Source organism: Carcharodon carcharias, chromosome 9 (assembly GCF_017639515.1).
Source record: "Carcharodon carcharias isolate sCarCar2 chromosome 9, sCarCar2.pri, whole genome shotgun sequence".
In the NCBI taxonomy this organism is placed as follows: Eukaryota; Metazoa; Chordata; class Chondrichthyes; order Lamniformes; family Lamnidae; genus Carcharodon; species Carcharodon carcharias.
In genome coordinates this window covers 9,181,915-9,190,212 of record NC_054475.1, presented here as the reverse complement: position 1 = coordinate 9,190,212, position 8,298 = coordinate 9,181,915, and the positions used below count along the sequence as shown (strand labels likewise).

The 8,298-nt window shown below is 43.4% G+C and overlaps 1 protein-coding gene across 5 annotated transcripts in view; it reads left to right on the top strand.

The window, feature by feature from the left end:
* Positions 1–235: 235 nt before the first annotated feature.
* The window catches only part of LOC121282219 (nuclear transcription factor Y subunit alpha-like), a 64,197-nt gene continuing 56,134 nt past the window's right edge, over positions 236–8,298 (top strand). For 2 of the 5 annotated variants that reach the window (XR_005944017.1, XM_041195815.1), the window contains exon 1: positions 247–394. The gene's annotated coding sequence lies outside the window, so the exon portion shown is untranslated. Of the gene's footprint in view, positions 395–8,298 lie in introns of all 5 variants that reach the window. The other 3 variants (XR_005944020.1, XM_041195813.1, XR_005944019.1) reach the window with 3 other exon arrangements.

Genomic DNA, 8,298 nt, shown 5'->3' with positions numbered 1-8,298 from the left:
AGTTATACATTAGCTGTGAAGTGTTGTCAGGAATTGATTAGACAAATATGCAAATGTATAAACAGCCCCAGCCACTAACAGGCAGAGCAAGTTTCCATTACTAAGATGGCGGCCGCAGAGCGTCACCATAAAGTCACGTGTCCATCGGGCGGCGGCCACGTGACTCATTCGCCCTGCGGCTGCGCGGTATCGTCCGGCCGCCCAGCCAGGGCTCCGGATGCCGCGCCGGCGCAATGGCATCACCTCCCCTGGCCAGGCAGCGCATGCGCGGCAAGTGGTTTCGCGAAGGAGAAGGCCGCTCGCAGTTGGTCGCCATCTTGTGCTGCTGTGTTCCTATTCGCCGCCGGGGCATTGTGTTTAATACCGGAGCCAATCAGAGGGGCAAAAGCGCGGGGTAAGTCCGGCAAATTGCTGCCAACAGGCTGAGAGCTAGAGTTGGACAGGGAAATGGAAGTGAGGAGAGGCAGTGATGCGACGTGGGGGTAGATTATTTCGCCCCCCCGCCCCGTCTTTGGGATTGGACAGGAGGGGAAAGCAAATATATTCAAAGTTACCAAGCGAGCAGCAGGAAAGGGGTTTGGCGGGAAGCGAGCGGGATCACTTTCTTCACCTCCCCCCCCCCCCCCCCCCTCCACTCCTCCCGCCCGTTGCCGCCGTTGCTCTCGCGGCGCCCCCGCTTCACCCTTTTCGGTCCGATTTGACTCTCGCTCTCCGCGGTCCGCCTTATCGCCACCCACCTCCCCCCATCCCCCCCTTCCCGGTCCGCGTTTCCGCCCACGACCCCCAAAATAGCGTGAGGTGGGGGCTAAAATGGCGGCCGCCTGTGATCGGATAGAGGGAAAGAAGAAGGAGGAGGAGGAGGAGGAGGGGGGCGGGTGGTGTTGGAGGGAAGCAAACCTGGACCCGCGAGTGCTTGTAGTGGGGGGGGGGGGGGGGGGGGGTGGTGGGGGCTGTTTGCATATTATTATTGCTGGGGAGGGGCGGCTGTCGAGGGTCAATATTTATCCTCCTGTTAACACAATTCCATTAAGGATAATCGTGTATACAATATTTGTGCTGTGAAATGGTGGGCCGGACTGTGGGGGTCTAGGAATGCGGTGTTACTTGCACAGCCCTCACTTTTTTTTTTTACAGATTCCCTTGTTCTCCGCACCCCTCGCCCGCTCACCCTTTTTTAAAAAAAAAAGACACAACCCCAGCCTCTTTAGCCTTCTCCTGTCGTATCCCGGACCCGAGACCTCTTCCTGAATTTGAGGAGTGCTATAGTAATAATGCAAGTTGTAATGCTCTGCAAATAACATTTGTCGAAGGTAACTCTCTGTCTTAAAGTTTGTGTATGAAATGCTGGGAAGGCTAGCCTAAGAGAATTATTAACTCTTGTTAAATATGGGAACTGGTGTGCAAAACATTTTTTTACGAATCAGGTATGAGTTAAATTTATCAACTTATTAAATTAATTTTTTATAGTCACGAAAGGATGTTTGCAAACATAAAAAACGTATCTTCGGGTGGCAAAGTTGTTTCTTTTTGGTTGACACCAACTCCCGATATCAATTCTGTTAGTAGCGTTCTCAAAAAAAACTCTCAACAGGTTTATCAAATATGATTTCCCATTCATAAATCCATGGTGACTATGCCTCAATCAGATCATTATTATTCGTTTACATTATTATTCAAGTGTCCGCTCATCACATTCCTTTTAATAGATTCTAGGATTTCCCTGCTATTGATGTAAGGCTAACAGGTCTGTAACTCTGGCAGCTTCGGCGGAGAAGAAAAGAGTTGATGTTTCGAGTCCTCATGACCCTTCAACAGAACTGTTGAAGGGTCATGAGGACTCAACGTCAACACTTTTCTTCTCCGCCAATGCTGCCAGACCTGCTGAGTTTTTCCAGGTAATTGTTTTTGTTTTGGATTTCCAGCATCCGCAGTTTTTTTGTTTTTAGGTCTGTAATTCCTTGTTTTTTTTCTCTCCCTGCCTTCTTAAATAGTGGGGTCACATTTGCTACCTTCCAATCTGCAGGAACCGTTTTAGATACGAAAGAATTTTGGAAGTGGATGCATTGCTGATCATCTACCTCCATAGCTATCACTTTCAACACTCGACTGAAGAATGTCAGGTCTTGGGGACTTATCAACCTTCAGTCCCATTAATTTCTCCAGCACAACCTTCTTACTGATACTAATTCCTTCATTTCCTCAATCTCCCTAGTCCCTTGGATCTCTAATACTGGGAGATTTCTTGCATTTTCCTCAGTGAAGACAGTTGCAAAGTAATCATTAATCATCTACTCCAGATGTGGTCTCTCCAGTGTCCTGTGTAACTGAAGCATAATCTCTCTACCTTTGTATTTAATTCCCCTCGCCATATATTAGTTTTCTTAGAACAAAAACAAAAATACCTGGAAAAACTCAGCAGGTCTGACAGCATCTGCGGAGAGGGATACAGTTAACGTTTCGAGTCCAAATGACTCTTCATCAGAACTAAGGAAGAATAGAAAAGAGGTCAAATATAAGCTGGTTTGGTGGGGGGGGAGACAGGTGGAGCTGGATAGAGGGCCAGTGATAGGTGGAGATAGCCAAAAGATGTCATAGACAAAAAGACAAAGAGATGTTGACGGTGGTGATACTAGCTAAGAAATGTGCTAATGGGGACACTAAGGTTAGAAAGCAGGACGAGCAAGGGACAGATAGCCCTAGTGGGGGAGGGGTGGGCGGAATCGATCAAAATAGGCTAAAAGGTAGAGATAAGACAATGGATGGAAACACATTTAAAAATCATCGAAATAGGTGGGAAAAGAAAAATATATATAAATTATAGGAAAAAGGTTGTGGGGGTGGAGAAGAGAGTTCATGATCTGAAGTTGTTGAACTTAATATTCAGTCCGGAAGGCTCTAAAGTACCTAGTCAGAAGATGAGGCGCTGTTCCTCCAGTTTGCGTTGAGCTTCACTGGAACATAGCAGCAGGCCAAGGACGGACACAGCATGAGAGCAGGGTGGTGTGTTGAAACGGCAAGCGACAGGGAGGTCTGGGTCATGCTTGTGGACAGACCGAAGATGTTCCGCAAAGCGGTCACCCAGTCTGTGTTTGGTCTCTCCAGTCATCCCACCGGGATGGTCTGAGGGCTCTCCGCTTCTTCCTCGAACAGAGGCCCGAACAATCCCCATCCACCACTACTCTCCTCTGTCTGGCTGAACTTGTTCTCTCACTGAAAAATTTCTCCTTAAACTTGTCTCACTTCCTCCAAATAAAAGGTGTGGCTAAGGGTACCCGCATGGGCCCCAGTTATGCCTGTCTCTTTATGGGGTATGTGGAACATTCCTTGTTCCAGTACTACTCAGACCCCCTCCGACACCTCTTCCTCTGGTACATCGATGACTGTTTCGGTACCGCTTCATGCTCTTGGCTGGATCTGAAAAAATTTATTAATTTTGCTTCCAATTTCCACCCATCATTTTCACCTGGTCCATCTCTGACACTTCCCTTCCCTTTCTTGACCTCTCAGTCTCAATTTCCGGTGATAGACTGTCCACCAATATTCATTACAAGCCTACTGACCCCCACAGCTACCTTGACTACAGTTCCTCACACCCCGCTTCCTGTAAGGACTCCATCCCATTCTATCAGTTCCTTCGCCTCCATCACATCTGTTCTGATGATGCCAGTATCAAAAACAGTTCCTCTGACATGTCTTCCTTCTTCCTTAACTGAGGTTTTCCACCCACGGTGGTTGACAGGGCTCTCAACCGTGTCCGGCCCATCTCCCGCGCATCTGCCCTCTCACCTTCCTCTCCCCCCCAGAACCATGATAGGGTCCCCATTGTCCTCATTTATCACCCCACCAGCCTCCACATTCAAAGGATCATCCTCCGCCATTTCCGCCAACTCCAGCATGATGCCACCACCAAACACATTTTCTCTTCACCCCCCCCCCCCCCATTGGCATTCCATAGGGACCATTTCCTCCGGGACACCCTGGTCCACTCCTCCATCATCCCCTACACCTCAACCCCATCCCACAGCACCTTACCATGCAACAGCAGAAATTGCAACACCTGCCCCTTCACTTCCTCCTTCCTCGCCGTCCAAGGGTCCAAACACTCTTTTCAAGTGAAGCAGCATTTCACTTACAGTTCCCTCAATTTAGTCTACTGCATTCGCTGCTCCCAATGTGGTTTCCTCTACATTGGAGAGACCAAACGCAGACTGGGTGACCGCTTTGCGGAACACCTTCAGTCTGTCCACAAGCATGACCTAGACCTCCCTGTCGCTTGCCGTTTCAATACACCACCCTGCTCTCATGCCCACATGTCCGTCCTTGGCCTGCTGCAATGTTCCAGTGAAGCTCAACGCAAACTGGAGGAACAGCACCTCATCTTCCAATTAGGTACTTTACAGCCTTCCAGATTGAATATTGAGTTCAACAACTACAGATCATGAACTCTCTCCTCCATCCTCACCCTTTCCAATCCCTCTTTTTCCTATAATTTATATATATTTTTCTTTTCCCACCTATTTCCATTATTTTTAAATGTATTTCCATCCATTGTTTTATCTCTATTTTTTAGCCTATTTCGATCCAGCCCCACCCCCGCCAGGCTATCTGTCCCTTGCTCGTCCTGCTTTCTACCCTTAATGTCTCCATTAGCACATTTCTTAGCTAATACCAACACTGCTTTGTCCTTTATCTATGAAATCTGTTGGCAATCTCCACCTATCACTGGCCTCTATCCAGCTCTACCTGTCCCACCCCCCCATTAAACCAGTTTATATTTCACCTCTTCTATATTTCCTTAGTTCTGATGAAGAGTCATTTGGACTCGAAACGTTAACTGTATCCCACTGCAGATGCTGTCAGACATGCTGAGTTTTTGCAGGTATTTTTGTTTTTGTTCTAGATCTCTGCAGTATTTTGCTTTTATTTTAGTTTTCCTCATTACTTGCTGTAACTGCATACTAATCTTTTGCGATTCATCCATTACTACATGCAGACCCCTCTGCATTTCAGAGCTCTTCAATCTTTCATCATTTTGATAATATGCTTCTCTTTTATTCTTTTTGCCAAAATGGGACAATTTCACATTTTCCCACATTATATTCCAGTTGCCAGATCTTTGCCCACTCACTTAATCTATATATATCCCTTCGTAGCCTCCTTATGTCTTCACAGCTTATTTTCCAATGTATCTTTGTGTCATCAGCAAATTTAGCAACCATACCTTCAGTCCTTTCATCTAAGTCATTTATATAAATTGTAAAAAGTTGAGGCTCCAGCACTGATCCCTGTGGCACACCACTTGTTATTATCTTGCCAGAAAATTATCCATTTATGCCTGTTCTGTTTCCTTTTAACTAGCCAATCTTCCATCCATGCTAGTATGTTACCCCAACACCATGAGATTTTATTTTCTGCAATAAGCTTTGTCGTAGTAGCTTATTGCATACCTTCTGGAAATCTAAGTACAGTATATCCAACGGTTTCCCCTTTTTGCACAGCACATTACTTCTTCAAAAAACCCCAATAAGTTGGTTAAAACATGATTTCCCTCTCCCAAAACCTTGAATTTATCTAAATTCCATACTGTAATGCTTTTAATAATAGCTTCTAACATTTCCCTATGACAAATGTTAAGCTAACTGTCCTGTAGTTTCCTGTGATGAACTGAGAGCATACATAGAAATAAGTACAATTTGATAGCCATTACAGTGACATGGCTGCAGAAGGGCATGGATTGGGAACTGAATATTAAAGGGTGTAAGGCATTTAGGAAGGACAGAAAGTGAGAAAAAGGTGGAAGGGTGGCTCTGTTAGTTAATGATGGTATTAGCACAATAGAGAGGGATGACCTAAGTTCAGGAAACCAGGATGCGGAAACGGTTTAGGTAGCGATGAGAAATGGTAAAGCTAAGAAGTCACTTATGGGAATCACGTACAGGCTCCCTAATAGTAACCACGTCGTAGGGTGGAGCATAAAGGAAGAAATAATGGGAGCTTATCAGAAAGGGACAGCGATAATCATGGGAGGTTTTGATCTATGTACAGACTGGAAAAGTCAGATGGCTAAAGGTAGCCTAGGTGAGGAGTTCATAGAATGCTTCCGGGGTAGTTTCTTAGAACAGCATGTTCTGGAGCCAACCAGAGAGCAGGCTATACTAGACCTGGTATAGTGCAATGAGGTAGGATTAATTAACAATCTCATAGTGAAGACTCCCCTAGGCATCAGCGATCATAATATGATTTAATTTTACGTTCAATTTGAGGGAGAGAGAAGTGGGTCCAAGACTATGTTTTTAAATTTGAATAAGGGCAATTATGAGGACATGAAAGCAGAGCTGGATAAAGTGAATTGGCAAATTAGGCTAAGGAATAGGGCAATAGAGATGCAGTGGCAAAAATTTAAGGGATATTTCAGGATACAAAAAGTAGATACATTCCAATGAGTAAGAAAAAGTACAAAAACCAGAGTTTAAAGATAGTATCAAGCTTAAAGAAAAAGCATATAATTGTACAAAGGTAGGTGGAAGTCCCAAAGATTGGAAAGAATATAAGGAACAGCAAATGATGACTAAAAGAGTAATAAGGTCACCTGCCAGCTCCTTATTTTACATTATTAATTCCTAGACTCACATTCCATAGGACCAACGGTCATTTTGTTAACTCTTTTTTAACTATCAAGATATTTGAGTTAGGTATTGTAGTTGGTTCAGAGGCTTTGGGGAGTTAGGTGAATCACTTCATGCAGAATACCCCGTTTCTGACCTGCTCCAGTGGCTATGGTATTTCCCACATTCTAACAGTAATTACACTGTAATGTGCTTTGGAAGCTGTAATGTGCTGAGTTTGTGAAAGGTGCCATGTAAATGCAAGTCTTTTTTATTAGCTGTTCCAATATGAAATATTTAAATGCAGAATCTTTGCAAAATTGGTGACAGTAGAAAATAGACAAATCTATTTTGAGTTACAATATCTAAGTTGCAACTTATCCTTATTTTAAGTGAGTAGCTATTTGTGAATTTCTGAAAATTTCAATGTAATTTTAACATTAATCATTTTTAAGTGGTTGAACAATGGTTAACTTCATTTTTTTTATATTTGTTCATGTGATGTGGACACTGCTGGCTAGGCCAGCATTTATTGCCCATCTCTAATTTAAGAGTCAACCACATTGATGTGGGTCTGGAGTCACATGTAGGCCAGACCAGGTAGATTTCGTTTCCTAAAGGACATTAATGAACCAGATGGATTTTTACCATAATCAGCAATGGTTTCATGACTTTTAATTCCAGATTTTTATTGAATTCAAATTTCACCATTTGCCATCCCCAAAGCATTCCCCTGGGTCTCTGGAATACTAATCAGTGACACTACCACTATGCCAACACCTCCCCTTCTTGTTCTTGTTTCTCTGAAGTCGGTAACTTGTTTTCACTCTCATTCATTCTACAAACAATTATTTGAAGCAATTAATTTAAATGTTTCCACAATTCTGTTTTCTATCTTGTGTTTAATGTGTACCTTTTCAAAATAGGTTCTCTGCCATAATCTGGTAACTGAGCCTAAAAAGTAACTAATTTTGGAAAATTAACACCAACACATCTACGATCTCATTAGCCACCTCTTTTAAGACCATAGGATGAAGTCCTGGAAACTTACCAGTCTGTAGCTCCATCAGTTTGCTTAGTGTCATTTCCCTCGTGATTGTAATTTCACCAAGTTCCTCTCTCCCTTTCACTACCTGATTTTCAGCTATTACGGGAATGTTTTTTGTATCTTCTATAGTGAAGACGGTAGCCAAATATTTGTTCATTTCATCCACCATTTCTTTATTATCTACTATTAATTCCCCATTGTCACTCTTTAGAGGACCAATACTCCCTTTACTTTTTTCCTTTTTAAATACCTGTAAATTAAGACATTTAGGAACAGGAGTGGGCTATTTATTTCTCTGAACTTTTTTTTGCCACTCACTTAGTGAGGTGATCTGTACCTCAAATTCTGCTTTGCCTTCCTTTGATCTCTACCTCTTGATTCCCTTATCTGTTAAAAGTTTGTCAATCTCAGTCTTGTAGATTTTTTTGGAGGACAAATCCAGATTTTTGCTCCCTTTGAGGAAAAAGTACTTTCTAATTTCACTGCTGTATAGCTGAGCCGAAACTGCTGAATTATAATGGAGGATTGCCAAAGTGTCCATGCACATAAATCACTAAATGTTCATGTACAGATACAAAAGGTAATTACAAAGGCTAATGGAATGTTGGCCTTTCTGTCCAGGAGGGACTGGAATATAGAGAGAAA